A 15,462-nucleotide genomic window follows, 5' to 3' on the forward strand; every position below is an offset into this window, starting at 1 on the left:
CCACTGCAGGAGTTACTAAAGAGCCATGCAAGCATTTGTTTCTCTGTACTGCAGCTAATCAGTTTGATTAGGTTTTAGGTTTCAATTTGAAGAGCTAAAATAGTTTTTGACATTGTGTATACTCAAAGAAAAACATCTTCAGTGAATTTTTCTCAATTTAGATCTTCATCTTATTATCACTGAAGTAAATGGAAAAATCAAGAAGGTAGGATTGGGTCCTCACACCAGAAAATATTTCCAAGTCTAAGGCAAGAAATAAGAAGCTTTGCATATTACTGGAGTCATAACCCATATGCTTTTTAACATTTCCCAAATTCCTTCAATTTCACTTCTGCAGTGAATGCAATTTTGATTTGAATTCTGTCCTGAAATCTCATTATGAACAGCAGTAGATAATGTTTAAATTCCTAAATCCAATATCTTTTACCTTTATTTTAGAGATTATACCCAATTTCCCGTAATGCCAAATATGAATGCGTCAGGTATTTTAATTTACAACTGCACAATAAGATACAATTCTATTATTCTCCAAAGTTGCTAACAGGTCTAATATACTAACATTTTCCCTCTGAATACTGAAAGTAAGGCAGATAACAGTTAATGCAATGACTGCATGATCTAGTCTGCTAATGAATTCCCGTGACTAATACTACACCAATGGCGCTGACTACTTAGTAAAACACTGGCTACTGAGAAGTGAAAGCAGACATTCATCAGATACATCATATTGTTCGATCAATTGATAAGAATAAAACAGATATGCTTAATCCCAGCTAAGGTAATTAAGGGTCCTTCAAAAGGATTGTTATTTGAAAAATGATGACAATAAGAGCAAACATATGGATTTCGCCAAAGACTATTGTTTATACACAATATGAGCTATATTTAGTTGGGTTTTTTTTCTTTCCTTCCCTTTATATTGGCCTTAGGCAATAATGCATACAGTATATTACTTCCCTTTCTCCTTATTTTGAAACTTCCCTTCCCCTTCATTCTTCCATAGTTTTCTTCCAGCTGATGATGGAATGGATTGAGATGCACTTTCCCTATGGAAACCAAAGTATTGGGTCAAATTCAGCCCTGGTTTGAGCAGACACACCTCCATTAAAATGAACTGAATTGTATCTGCTTACTCTAATGTTGAGTTTGGCCCATTTGGGGGAAATTGTGCAGTCTCTGCTAAACTTCATTACCCACCAGCTCAGCTTCGGTAGCCTGCCTGCTAAAATATAAACTACTGCTACTGTACCATCAGGTCAGCAAGAGCCCTGCTTATCTGGAGTGCAATTAGGAGTGAAGCCCCTAATGTCAGTTAACTTCTCAAGATGGTTTTATTGTGCAAGAACAGCTACTAACAATATACAAATCTTTAAAGAACACTGTCTCTATGCAACAGAAAAAAAATATGTTCCGAGACAATGAGACCTCAACAGTTCAGGCTTTTTAAAATAATCACTGGAATACCCTTCGGATATTGTTGAAAATTCCATGCTCTCTGGAATAGATTTCTTAAAAAACCTGTTATCTCCTTGTTGGCTAAATCTGATTTAATTTTGTCTTAATACACCTTAGAGTATTCAGCCGATTTAACTTAGAAGCAAAATAAATTCTGAAAATGGATTTTTCCCCCTTCAAATAACATCCCTTCAGTGACTTGAAAGTAAACCTTCAACTGGCATCCAGTCAACAGTGCCAATCTTCAGAGGAAATCTCCATAATGCACCTTCCATGGAGACCTTTTACCCTGTCCCCCAGCTCAAATATTAACTGGTTGTTGGAAGCAGATGTCCCCTTAACACTAGAAGGCTCTTTATAGAATTTTGAAAGTATTATCTCCTAGTGGCCAATCAGAGCTCTGCATTTCTGAATCTCCTGGAAAATTCTAACTATCAACATTCTCTCAAGCGATACCTTTAAGATAGAGAGAGAATGAATGTTGGCTAAATGTGCCCGTTGGGAAATAAATTTTGCTGAAACAAGAGAAAAACCCAACAAGATTACAAAAATACTTCACTTCAGTGCGTAATATTCAGATGCCCTCCCACAAGGACAAATTATATGCAATTCCCCTAGAAACTGAGAATACTCTCCCTTTCATGCCCTGCCACATCTGCCATCCACCCACCTAATGTGTCCATCCCAAACCACACAACTTCTCCTTACTCTGGGTCTTCCATTCTCATTACCTCTTTCAAAGTTTCTGGATCCTCTGCCTCCTCCTTCCTTCTTTCCAAGTTTCTGATGACTAGCCACATCCATTTGCAGTTAGAAAGAGTGCCTACCCCTATGTGCTGTTCTCCCATGTGGGCAGGTGGCTACCTCCCTACATAGTATTGTTCCCATCATTGATTGGCAAATGAGTGGGTGGCAGGAAGAGGAATGAGAAACAAGCCGAGAAATGGATAGGTGCACAGTAGCTGCTTGATGCTTTTACCCTCACCCATCTAACAGAAATGGAAGATTTCTGCAATGAGGATGGAGATTTGGCCTTAATCTCTCATATCAATTTAACCATCAGTAACAAGTGTTGTAAGGCTTAACTCCCTCATTCCTGACTTTTCCCAGAGATGAAGAGTATGGGGATCAATGGTATCTGAAGAAAGACGTAGAAGATGGTACAGTAGTTTCGCAGTGTACGAGGATCAAATAGAAGCAGCACTGGTTTAGTCAGAAGAAGGGGAGAACAGCGGGGAGTGGGAAGCAGTGGGCTGAATGGGGAGCCTGCACAGCCAGTCAACATATGGGGTAAAGACAGAGGCCCAGAGAAGCTGCTAGCTGGCATGCTGATTTAAAGCAATGTTGACAATTCTCATTATTTTGTCACGAGTCTAGTGATACTTAGTGTTCTTCATAAAGCCTCAACTCCTGGATCATCTGAAAACCTCAGCTTTTTTTTTTTTTTTAAAGTAAGTTTCTAACTCTCACAGTTGTGAACAAAGTTTTGAAATCATGAACCAAAAGGCTTAAAAACAAGAAGATAAATGAAAAGGACAAACATTTGTTTTCTAAAATCTCATGATTTTAACGACATTCACGTGATTTTTGGGAGGCTTTTATATTTTTAAACACAGGGTTGGCAAATACTACTATACCAGTCAAAGAGCAGAATGGCAGCTACATGCCAGTGGCAAGCAGCAAGAGAAAGCTGAAGGAACAAGTCAGGGGAAGAGCTGGTTTATAGGATCAGCTTTGTAGTATTCAAAGTTTTAATCACTTTTGGAGTACTTGGATCTTTCCTGAGCTTCTTGTGCAGCAAGGTGTTGCTTTGAAATGAAAGAGTTAATAAATCAATGCTCATATATATTGAGACCTTTTGCTGAAAGGTGCTATACAAGTACCAGTTGTATTCCAGGAGACTTGTTGACACTGTTAAAAATGCACACAATATCACTACTGATGCAGTCATGCAGTACCTTAATATTAATATATCCTATCAATTAGTTGGATTTTGTTACTTATGGTGTTAGCCTTGCAAAAAAAGTGAACCACAAATAAATCATAAAAATGTAACATATCACAAAGACGTACTAATAAAAGATTAACATATTTCATTTTAGGAGTGTATGATGGTTGTAAATCTGTTCCTGTAAAATGGTGAAGGGTAACTTCCATAAGTCCTTTTAGGTTTTCTCTGTGCAGCAACAGATCCTCCTGCTATACCTTAAACCTTTCTATACCAAACATTTTCTGTGAGCAAGCCAGGTGAGATATCATACCAGTTAAACAGACCTTTAAATTCTCTCCTCCTCCACTTTGTGATACAATAGGGCTAGTTGGAAAATCATACGATTTCAACAAAGTTTCCATGGAAAAAATGTTTTCTTGAAAATGAAATTTCTTCATTTCAGTTGTATTTCAGAAATGTTTCAAATTTGGTTTCAAAACAAAATTTCCATTTATCCCCCCCCCACCCTTTAAATTATTTTCATATTATTTCACGACATCAGGTATTATAGTGCATAACATAGAGCTGAGCTGGGTTGGGTTGGAAAAATACTATTTTGATGAGTTCAATATTTTTTCCTATCCTGACTTGGGATGAAAAATTGAAATTTATAGATATACTTAGTAAAACTCCAATCTGAAAATTTGTTGACTGACATGCAAAGATTACTTCAGCTAACCCTGCCAGAGAGAAGTAGCATGTAAAAAAAAAAAAAACAGTCAGCACATTTTGAACAACATTGTAGTATTGCTGAATTTTATACTTTTCAAAGATCAGTTTTCTACATGGATATAGATAATGATTATTACAGAACATGTAAGTAAAATACCCAAATGGTCACACAATATATTCCTTCTAATTTATTCTGCTGTTAAAAATTCCTCTCTCTTTCCCTGAGAAATTCTACTGAACAATCAGACTGTTCAGTTACTTCAAAGGATTCCCTGCTATAAAGTCAAGGTAATTAATCTATTTTATTCCCCAATGAGTTGCCTGAAGCAGTTACGTGGGTAGCCAATATGAGTTTTTCAAACTTCTCTATTTTAATCATTTAAAGGGAAGTGTAAGCTTTCATTAAACTGAAATAATAGTTGTTTGAATGATTGTTTACATCAAGGAGCACACTTAGGCCTCCATTTTACACACACTATGTATCTGAGTAGTTTTAGTCATATGAATAGTCTCAATAAATTCAGTGGGACTCTTTACATATGTTGGAGACTTAAGGTGGATGAGATAATATCTTTTACTGCACCAGCTTCTGTTAGTGAGAGAGACAAGCTTTGGAGTTTACACAGGACTTCTTCTGGTCTGGGAAATGCACTCAGAGTGCATTTCACTCAACAACAGTAACACTGCATATAAAAAATCACTTGTGTCTCTGCTGGACTGGGGCCATAGCGGATAGAATCTGGGGGTAATTCTGCAGTTGTATGATTTTCAGATCAATTTAATTTCAATTCAGTGTCCCAAAATCTTACAGAAAGCCAATAAAACGAGTCGTTAAGTCACATTCAATTCAGCATCTGTTCTTATTTTAAAGCATTTTAAAATATCTAAAACAGTCCCAGGATTTCAAAATTAGAAAATGTTGAGGACCCTGGGACTGCATTCTCTAAGCACAGCTAATTCTGTCAGTTTGGAGTCTCTCAGACCAATTCATATTAGATGGTAGTCCAGAAATCATCGGGATTAGCAAGACTTCATTAACATGCTAAGTAGGTTATCATCCTGTCATGATATTTCAATATTCAAGAACACTCCAACAGAAATCCTGAAAATCAGTCCTCAGACAGAAAATGTTGATACTATGGATGGCTAAAAGAATCCTTTTGAATCTAATGATTGTTGAAGATTAGCAAACTGTCTAAAGGTTTGTATCTCCCTGTGACAGAATGCTAGGAACCAACAGCTGAACCAGCACTCAGGTCTCTTTAAACACCAATTAATTTTCCCCAGGGTGGACCTGACAGGGCCTGTTTAGTAGGTTAGAGCAGGTTGTGGGAGGACTAACAAGCAAACTGGTCCATTCACACTATAGCTATAAGGCTGCACAGGAAGAAAGTGCAGGGGAGAGAGAGAGGCAGGCTAGCAAAGCCAGAACCAGGAAGGATCTCCAGGTAAAGAAATCTCTTCTCTTTCCTCTCCTCAGCAGAGAATGGAGGAGAAATTGAAACTGTAAATAATTAGGGTGTATGGATCAGTAAAGTGGTGGGAAAAGCAAATGTCAATACACTGCATAGAGTGTGTTTAACAACTAAAGGTCTCTGAGTGTGTAGACAGAGCAAAAGATGGGAGTGGGATGACGCCCTATCACACACTCACCATGTTGTGTAAGGAACCAACAAATACTTGAATGTACTTTTTCCATTAGAAAGCTATATCCGAGTACCCCATTCAACGGTATACCCATTAAATTTTTATACGTAGATGTTTGTTATTGGGGAGCTAGGAGCAACCCCTGTGTTTAGATTATCTAAGACTTTCCATTACAAGAGATTCTTGTGACTCTTCCTTTATAAGATCTCATACCTCCAGAGATTGCAACAGGACATAATATTCAGCAGGGGGTGGGAGGAGCTCTCAGGCTAGAAAAATGTGTTTCCTTTATTCCATGAAATTCCATTCAACTTCTGCTGAGACTGTTAAAAATCACCACTGACCTTCTGTTCTCTTGCTTGTGCTCCTCAGGAAAGTTTCAGCAACCTGATAAAATACCTGAACGTAAAAATTGTAAGACTGGCAGGCTGCGGCCACCAAAGCAGCAGCGGCACACTGTTCTAGGGGCTCCCAGAGGAGTGAGGGTAAGTTTGTGGATGAGAAGAACCAATCCAACCCTATGTCAGTCCCCTTATGTATGGTTTATGATACAGTTTTGAATTGCATGATATCACAAGTTTTTCCACAGGACCCCTAGTTAAATCCTTGCATGGGATGGTCTCACAAAACAGACAGAATTAAGGTTGCATTGGCAACCATAAAACTAGCGTTTCCTAACTTTTGAGCATTTGATTTTGCAACCTAAGTAACTTTTTTTCATGTAATTGGACATGTAACTCATTAATAATGGATATATAAAATAATTCTTTGTGAAGCAGTTAGAGTTGTTAGCAATACACTTAACACAAAGCCAGAAAAAACTGCCTAACAGTACATACCCTTTACTTTTCTGCCTTAGGGTTGCCAACCCTACAGCATTGTTCTGGAGTCTCCAGAAATTAAAGATAATGTCACCAAGTGATCCATGCCCTATCACCGAATCCCAGCTTCTGGCAAACAGAGGCTAGGGACACTATTCCTGCCCATCCTGGCTAATAGCCATTGATGGACCTATCTTCCATGAATCTATCTAGCTCCATTTTGAACCCCATTATAGTATTAGCCTTCAAAACACCCTCTGGGAAGGAGTTCCACAGGTTGACAGTGCATTGCGTGAAAAAAAAAATACTTTCCTGTATTTGTTTCCCCGCTACCTATTAATTTCATTTGGTGGCCCCTTGTTCTTGTATTATTAGAAGGAGTAAACACTTCCTTATTTACTTTCTCTATATCACTCATGATTTTATAGACCTCTATCATATCCCCCCTTAGTTGCCTCTTTTCCAAGCTGAAAAGTCCAAGTCTTATTAATCTCTCCTCATACGGAAGCTGTTCTATACCCCTAATCATTTTGTTGCCCTTTTCTGAACCTTGTCATGTGATGAAACCGCTGGCAATACTTCCAACCAAAATTGGCAATCCTACTCTGCCCCTGGCACACCTCTGACCATTACAACAATCATTCACCTCCAACTATTCCTCACAACTTTAATTCTTCTCCAGACTCCTCCTTCAAAATAAGATATATTGGAGAAGATTTTTATTTAATACAGAATATTGTGTGTCCCCCATCCACGCAATCAAGCACGTGTGCACTGCACAAACTTTCAGTTATGAAGTACAGTATAAAAGAGCTAAAATGGATCCTACATCTAAATTTTACACTCCCCAGATCCTGCCTGTTGACCATATATACTCAATCTCTCTACTAAACTGTAGAGACACAAACAATACAAGATAAGAAATCTATATGTAAACTATGAAAAGATAGATGGCCATGAAAAACATTCAGCCAGAGGTCAAATTTAAAAACTTCTTATAAAACATATGAAAAACAAACTACAAAGAAAATGCAAAAAGCCTAAAAACTAACCCTGCATTAAGCATCACACTGATTGGCATGCTCTTAGAGAAAAAACAAATTCCCCCTCCCCACCCCCATTGCAAGCTCACTTTTTATGGAGTAGTACCAGGTACCTTCATATACTAAATACACACACACACCCCGCGCCTTCCGCAAATTCTTATTATTGTGCTTAGATCTTTATGATTATTTTGAAAAATAGTCTCCCCAAGATGATAAACTCAAGCGCATATTATATATATATATATATATATATATAAAATTCCCCTCTCACCCCTATGGGTGGTATGTGTCTTCCTCAACCTCGGGTCCTCTACCAGAGGCCTGGGAGTTTGAGGGTTCTGCCCGCAGATCTTAGCTGTTCCTAGCACTGCACTCTTTCTGGACAGAGAGCTCTGTGTTGTTTCCTGGGATCTGCTGGAGCACTCACCAGCTTAGGAGTCACGCCCCGAGATGCTCCTGCCACCACTGTGGACCACTTTGGCCTTCACTTTCCACGATCCTCTCTAGTTCCTGCTTTTAGCCTCCGGTACTTCTCCAGCTTTCTCTATTCCTTCTTCCTGATGTTTGCTGTCACTTGGACATGCCATATCTGTCACCACCGCTGTCTTCTTGGTTCTTGTCTATTACCACGATGTCTGGTTTGATTGGCCAGTACCTGCCTGTCCGTCTGGATTCTGAAAAGTCCCACAGATATCTTGCCCTGCTATTTCTCAACACTTCTGTGGAAATCTCCCATCTGGTCTTGGCGAGTCTAGTTCCCATACGCTGGGCAGATGTTCCTGTACACAATGCCAGCCACTTGGTTGTTGCCGTTCAGTGTATGCTGTTCCTGCCTGATCTTACATCCTCCCTATGTCGTTGGACTGTTCTCTGAGGCCTTCTGCACAGTCTGCACCTTGGGTCCTCTTCTGTGTGGTAGACCAGCTTCAATGCATCTGTGCTCAGTGCCATGTTCCTGCTGCGTGCTCTGCTCAGTGCCTCAGTGCTGCTCTTTTAGTCCAGGTCTCTTTTCCAGTCACTTTGGGTAGGAGTTTCCCATGTTCAGCCACCTCAGCTAATCTGTCGATGGTACATCCATGCAGGATCTTATCTTTGCCATGGGCACTTCTTCTGTCTTCGTCTTCCTCCCATGTCTTGCTGCTGCCTCGGCATTCTCTCAGCAGCTCATCTTTGGGGCCATCCTTACTGATGTACTCGACTGGAATGTTCCGGGGTTTCGTCCAGGACAGTGGCTTTGATGTTACAAGCCGACCGGCCCGCCTTCTTCCGGTGGTGTATACAGTCTCTGGGGTTGGTTTGGGGGAACTTGGTGTGGAAACCCTCCGTGCACTTTGTGGGAGCTTCCGGGTCTTCACGTCGAGCTTCCATGTCCTCCTTTGGCCAAGCTCACTATTACCGGCAGGGTATCCGATGACCGCAGGGCATATCTGTTGATGGCGTGGATCACAATCTGTTCTCCCACTGAGCTTGGCTTCTTCAGGACCTGTCTTAATCCTTTGGTTGATACTTGGATGTTTGCTGTCTTTCTTGCCTCTTCTCATCGTTGGTTTTCCATGTGACTGTGGGACGCCACTGGTACTTGTAGCTGGTCTGTATGTCTCGCTATGTGGCTCTGCTGTAGTTCCACCCATCAGTCTTGACTACCTTCCCTCTCTTTGCTACCATCCAGCCACACTTCTCCAGTCCGATGACATCGCCGATATCCTCCTGTAGATCCGCGTTTCAGGTGGATTAGCGGTCGATGTCTCGTTTTATTCTTTGGCATACAGTCTTGATGTCATCCGCTAGAGGAGGTGGCTGATGGTAGTGTCACTCCTGAATTGTACCCGTAGCCATTCCTTGTGATGTATCTGGCTGAGGGGTTTAAGCCTATGCAGAACAGCAGCGGGGACAGTGCATCACCTTTCGGTATATGCCGCACTTGATGGCCACTTGTCAAGTGCCTTGAAGTGACTTCCAGTGTTGTCTTCCATGAGTCCCATTGAGTTCTTGCAGGAAGGTCTTAGTGTTCTGTTGACTTTGTATAGGCCGCCAGACATTCACAGGACTCCACTGTGCAGCATGAGTTCGGTAGGCTTTCTGTAGTTCTAATCCAGGCCTGTGCCTCAGATTGGTCTGTTCTATTAGAACCTTGAGTCTTGGCGGCGACTGCTCTATCTATGAGCAACTAGTGTTTTGGCCTCTGGTGTTGTTCCAATGCCTTCTGAGCTGTGCTCATGTACTGTCCATATGGTCCTGGTAGCTTGGCGTCTATGATGCCTGATAGACTTTCCATCGTTATGCGTGAGGAGGCAGTTATTGGCCGGTTAGTTGGGACGGTTGTGTTCCCTTGCAGTGGTCTTTCGATGATGCATAGCACTGTCTCTATCCTTTGTGTTAGCAGTTTGGGTGGTGAGCTGCTGCTACAGGCTGGTTCATCTGTGCTGCTAGGCGTTTCATGCACTGCTTTAGGTTTCCTTTAGCCAGTAGGTGCGGATCATGTCTGGTCCAGGGTGCTGTCCAGCTCTTTTCATGTCTTGACCGCTGCCTGGATGTCTTCTACTGTGATGGTGACTGGTTTTGTTCTGGGAGATTGCTTTGTGCTCTGTTCTCAGGTCTGCAGCCTACTTTGCACTGGTTGTTTGGTTTCTCTTTCTCCCATATGTTCTTTCCCGTACTGTTTTAGTTTCTGCTGCTGGTGGCTCTGCTGTTATTTGTGCTGTTGCACTCAGTTTAGGGAGTACACCTGGATGTTCTTTGGGAACAGTGGTCATTTACTTTTTTGGCCTTCTGCTTCTCTAGCTGTATCTCCTATTCCTGGTAGCCAGTGCTGTGAGCTTTGTTTAGCATCTCTAGGGCTCAGATGGAGTCAGGCCCTTGTATTTTTTCAGTAGGCCGAGCCTTCATCCTTTAATCTCTACACGTTCTGTAGTTCCACCAGTTGACTTAACTTCTCTGCCGAGTCGCTCTTGACCTTATCCTCCACCTCATTTATTCAGGGATGGGTAATACTGTTGTTCTTCTTGATGCTGTAGCCAAGCATCCTCAGGATTACCCATAGGCTGTAAGCCGTTATACTCGTTCAATTGGTTTGAGTTATGGTGGTAGTAGGATTGTCATGAGGCCTCTATGGCATGCTTCTACATATCTATCCTGATGATACTTCTCCACTGAGCCCTTGCTAATCGGTTTCGAGGATAATGACTGTAAGCTAGTTTCTCCATGATCTTATGCCTTATATCGAAGTGCTGTGCTCTGCAATGGAGGAGGTGGCCGTGAAGTTTCAGCTTAGGTGCGGGCTGCACATTCCCTTGTTCTTCACAGGTCTTCTTGAGTTGGGATGTAATGTGGAGTGAGTCTATCTCAGAGCTGTGAGAGGCAGCTTCCTCTTTACTATGTTAAGCGTTGGGTAATAGCTGTTCTCAGTAAAGTGTGGAGTAGGTCTTTTGGTCCCATCCATGTCCTCATTCATTTTCATATATCCCCCCTCATTATCTACTGTTGTAGTAGCATTCCATCTCAATTCCAGTTCTCTGCGTCTCATCCATGAATGGTTTGTTCCAGAGCCCAACTATCGTCAGATGTCCTGGCCTCAACCTGGACGCGGACCTTGTTAATTTCGGGCGACGTTCTGGCCGGCATATTTTTTTCCCCCTAGTTTCGTTTGTCACTTCTCATATTTGAGGTAGGCAGGTGAAGCTTTAGGGGTCTTTCCCAAGGACTCTTACTGGAAACGTTGGCACCACCGTGGATTGAAACCCAGTCTCTCGTATGTATGTTTATATATATCTATATCTATATAAAAAAATTCTCCTCTCACCCCTATGTGTGGTATGTGTCTTCCTCAACCTCATTTTCCTAGGTTATGGGTACATCTATATATACTTAATATTATATATATATATATATATATATATATATATATTCATTCCACTTGATAGACTTTTTGATGTTACTGCAGCAGCAGAGCCATCACAGCTTCTAAATTCCTCAGAAATTAATTGTTCATGATAAAAGCAAAGAATGGCAGAGCATAAAGGTGTTGGAACATCTAATTTTATCAGACTAATTTGGGTCAAATAAAGAGGTTTGATTTATAATTTTTTTAAAATGTCTCATTCCCTTCAGAAATCTAATTCTCTTCTACCCAAAAGACAGTGTAATGTAACAGAGCAGTAAAGTAGCAGTTATCAGTAAAGTTAAAGCAACACAAAGTAGTACAAATTACACATAATTCTCCATATTTTATGAGAAACTCAGCAAATTTTTTAGCTATGCCAACGTTTCTGTCTGAACATTAAATGTGCAAATTGGTAAAAGTGACATCCTCTTTCACCAATCCTTCATAAAATAACTCATCTGTCTATGACATCTTACAAAATATGCTTAAAATTTTGCGGAGTGGAAGAAATATAGTGGCTCAGCATAGCACAAAGTATTTGCTGTATTCTACTCCAAACATCATCTGAAGAAAGGGGTGTTAGCAAGCCAAAAAGGTGGCCACATATTGTTCATCCTATACCTAATCTCCTCACAAGCCAAAACTTCAGCATTCACCTGCCCTAATTATATTGTTAATGGTATTTGCCATATTGACTGTACAACATCAGGCTATGCTGATTGATGAATACTTGGATCTCTTCTTACCAAGTAGAGCATGCAAACATGGCAACCTCCAACTTATTTGTGGGATATCATGGCCATCCATTTAGATATTCATATCTTTTTTTTGTCCTATTAAAATTAATGTTTTAAGTTTAATTTAAAAAACCTAAGTATGCATACCAAAAATAATGTAAAAAAAAGATAAAGTTGGCACTTTAATAACCCAGTTACTAGAATATCTACCTTTGCTTTGTCAAAATTCTGAAACTGAGGTTAGAAGATGCAATATTAGTATTCATCCACTGTGTAGCACACCTCCAGAAATCCCAAATGCATTCCATTTTGGGGATTCTGATAACTAACAGAGTATCAAGATATGCAGTGCAGGCCTACATGCAGCAAGAGTGCTCTTTCATTAAATGAACATCGTAATTTATAAAAGCACTGTGTGGGCAGAAGAAGCCACCATCACACAGCAGAGTGGACAATTTTTATGTTAATAATTTCACCCACAGAACAGCACCAGGAAAATTACTTTTTTGTCTAGTACAGATATGTGAATTTTGTAAAGCATGTGTTAAAAACAGAAATAAGTTAGGAATCAAAGCTGAGTTGGGGCATACAGACAAGGATTCAGATTTAGCTATCATTTCACAAAAATGAAACAGACAAGAATTCTGGGAGCAGACATTTTGCCCTGAAGGTGACAATTAGCCAAAGCATTCATCTGCAGGATTGTTCTTTAGTTTTACTATTCAAAGTTCAAATTCTACTCACAGGGACTCTTGAATCTTATTCACATGGTCAACAGGACTCATTGCTGCAACAGAGGAATCTTGAAAAGAGATCAAAAGCCAAACTAAAGGGCAAAGAAGAGCTGCAGACAATCAAACAGAAGAAAGGATTTGTCTCATACATTCAGACAGCAAAGTAAAATTAATTTTAAGGATTGCTGTGGAAAGCGTGTATAGTATCATTGCAATTTTATTTGGAGATCAGAAGTTGTAATATGATTATGTGTGCGCATATCACATATTGGAAAAGGTAGCTCTCCAAGCTCTCCCTGTCCTCCACCCCACCAAAAATTAAGACCAATATGGCAGTTCATCCATCAGCATAATTAGGAAATTAGAAAGAGACCTATATTATGGTCTTATCTACCAATACAGGATCATCCAGCTTTTTTTTTTTTTTTTTTTTTTAACTGCTTTTTCCAGTCTTGCTGTACTGGCACCAGATGACCTAAAAACACACATTTTCTTGCTCTTTTACCTGTCAAACCCTCTGTAACAAAACGACTCAATGGATGAGCTGCAGAAAAGGTCCAGATCCTGAAAAGACTTAAACACTTTCTTGACCTTGTGCATCACCAGGCCCATGGATGCCACATACATAAAGCTAAGTCTCTGCAGGATTAGGCCCTAATAAGAAACATGCTAACTGGAAAACATCTTTGCTTCTATCAGTTTATATAAGTATCAGAGGGGTAGCCGTGTTAGTCTGGATCTGTAAAAGCATGCATCTGATCAAGTGGGTATTCACCCATGAAAGCTCATGCTCCAAAACGTCTGTTAGTCTACAAGGTGCCACAGGATTCTCTGCTGCTTTTACAGTTTATATAAGTAATAAACTCAAATGGTATTTGGGTCAATAGATTTCTAAATCTATGTCAACTACTATTTCCAGCCCTCTCCCCTCCCCCCAATTGTTTCTGTAAATATTAAAGAGTCACAACTAACTTGAAATTTTTTTTTTTTAATAGTTACTAGTAGGGATGGACAGCAAACAAGAATTCAGTTTATACAAACAAATGTCAAAACTGAAATTTTTCATTCCACAGAGCAACAAAAACACCTTCTGAAAGAGACCAATATAGCAAAACCCTAGTGCCCAGATCACTCACTTGGAATGTAGGAGACTCAGGTTCAAGTTTCTGCCCTCTCTCATCCTGGTCCACTTCATAAAAATAATTCAGTATTCACTGGTTCAGAGAGAACGTGACTGACTCTATAGCCCAGTGGTTAGGGCACTTGCCTGGCATGTGGGAGACCTTAATTCAAGATATTAATCAGATATTACACCTGTCCCGGAGCCCGTCTGCCAATGTTTGTGGTTTTACATCATATTTTCCTATTTTTAAAAAATATTCTTCTCTTCCTCCCTGCTGTAAAAGACTTACAGGTTTGCCTCAACAAATTTTTCACCGTGGATTCTCTGCCTTTCCAGTTCTAGGTGCAGGTGGGAAGGCAGGAAGGCTGAGCCCCCAACTCTCTGCTGCTCTAGTTACTGGAACTGAGGGGAGAAGCAGAGAGGGAGTGAGCCAGGGTGCTCATCCTGGCAGTGCCCCAGAAAAGCCTTTGTCTGTTTCACTGGCAGAAACTGAAATTGACAGGAGCCTTCCAGCTGGGCAGCCGGGGAGATAAAATTCCTATTTTTCCAATAGAAAAAGCACATTTAGTTGGCAATACTTAAACGCTCGGTGAAAGTTTTGGTTTCATGAAAAGGGATTTTTGTGGTGGAGTGGGGGGATGGAGTGGAGGGAGGAATTCAGACAATTTTCAACTGTCTCTGATGATAAATAAATATGGGAGGATGCTTACTAGTGGTGAGATAGATATAGATAATTGGGGAGAAGTGAGAAAGAATATTGCAAGTGTCCTGGGTTACCAACATATAGTAATACTCTAGGGATTGAATGACTCTGGAAAGGGCATGAAAATTGGACAGGCATTGGAAAAGAAAGATTTGGTATTAAATGAAGAGTCACTATGAGGACTGTAAAACATTTTTAGAGAATTCCAGTGTTTGAAAAATATATATATGTAAGATAAGTGTTTGTGGAATACCTGAAGGCAGAAACTAGAGAGAGCAAGAAGGTAGTAAAGAGCGAACTCACCGAATTGAAAGAATACATCACATCAGGCCTGTTTCTCGTCAACTGTTAAAGGACACTATTTATTCAAATCCTCTGCACTTTATACCTTTGAAGAATTGACTCACATAGTGATTACATTCAAAAAGAAAGTTGTGATGATCCCATTAAATATACGGTGTTCATAGACCTGACAGATGTGGGGATATCAAAATGTACATAGCTTCACCTTTCCCATGGCTATCATGCAGCGTTTATCTGTCATGCCTGAATAGAATGCCTCTGAAAGACAGCACTCCTATGCTTTGTATCACCAGATACAGACACAACTGGACTAAGAGGTAACATCAACCTGTGCCTGAACTATGATATATT

At 40.2% G+C, this 15,462-nt stretch overlaps 1 protein-coding gene and 1 long non-coding RNA gene across 5 annotated transcripts in view; one reads left to right on the forward strand and one right to left on the reverse strand.

Moving 5' to 3' along the window:
• The window catches only part of TRPM3 (transient receptor potential cation channel subfamily M member 3), a 597,865-nt gene that overhangs the window by 434,424 nt on the left and 147,979 nt on the right, over nt 1–15,462 (reverse strand). The gene's annotated exons all lie outside the window — the stretch shown is intronic.
• LOC116835375 (uncharacterized) overlaps nt 6,140–15,462 on the forward strand; it is a 14,212-nt gene continuing 4,889 nt past the window's right edge. Inside the window, exon 1 of the long non-coding RNA XR_004376175.2 lies at nt 6,140–6,249. This is a non-coding gene — a long non-coding RNA (uncharacterized LOC116835375). The remainder of the gene's footprint in view (nt 6,250–15,462) is intronic.

This window comes from Chelonoidis abingdonii, chromosome 6, assembly GCF_003597395.2.
Source record: "Chelonoidis abingdonii isolate Lonesome George chromosome 6, CheloAbing_2.0, whole genome shotgun sequence".
Classification (NCBI taxonomy): domain Eukaryota; kingdom Metazoa; phylum Chordata; order Testudines; family Testudinidae; genus Chelonoidis; species Chelonoidis abingdonii.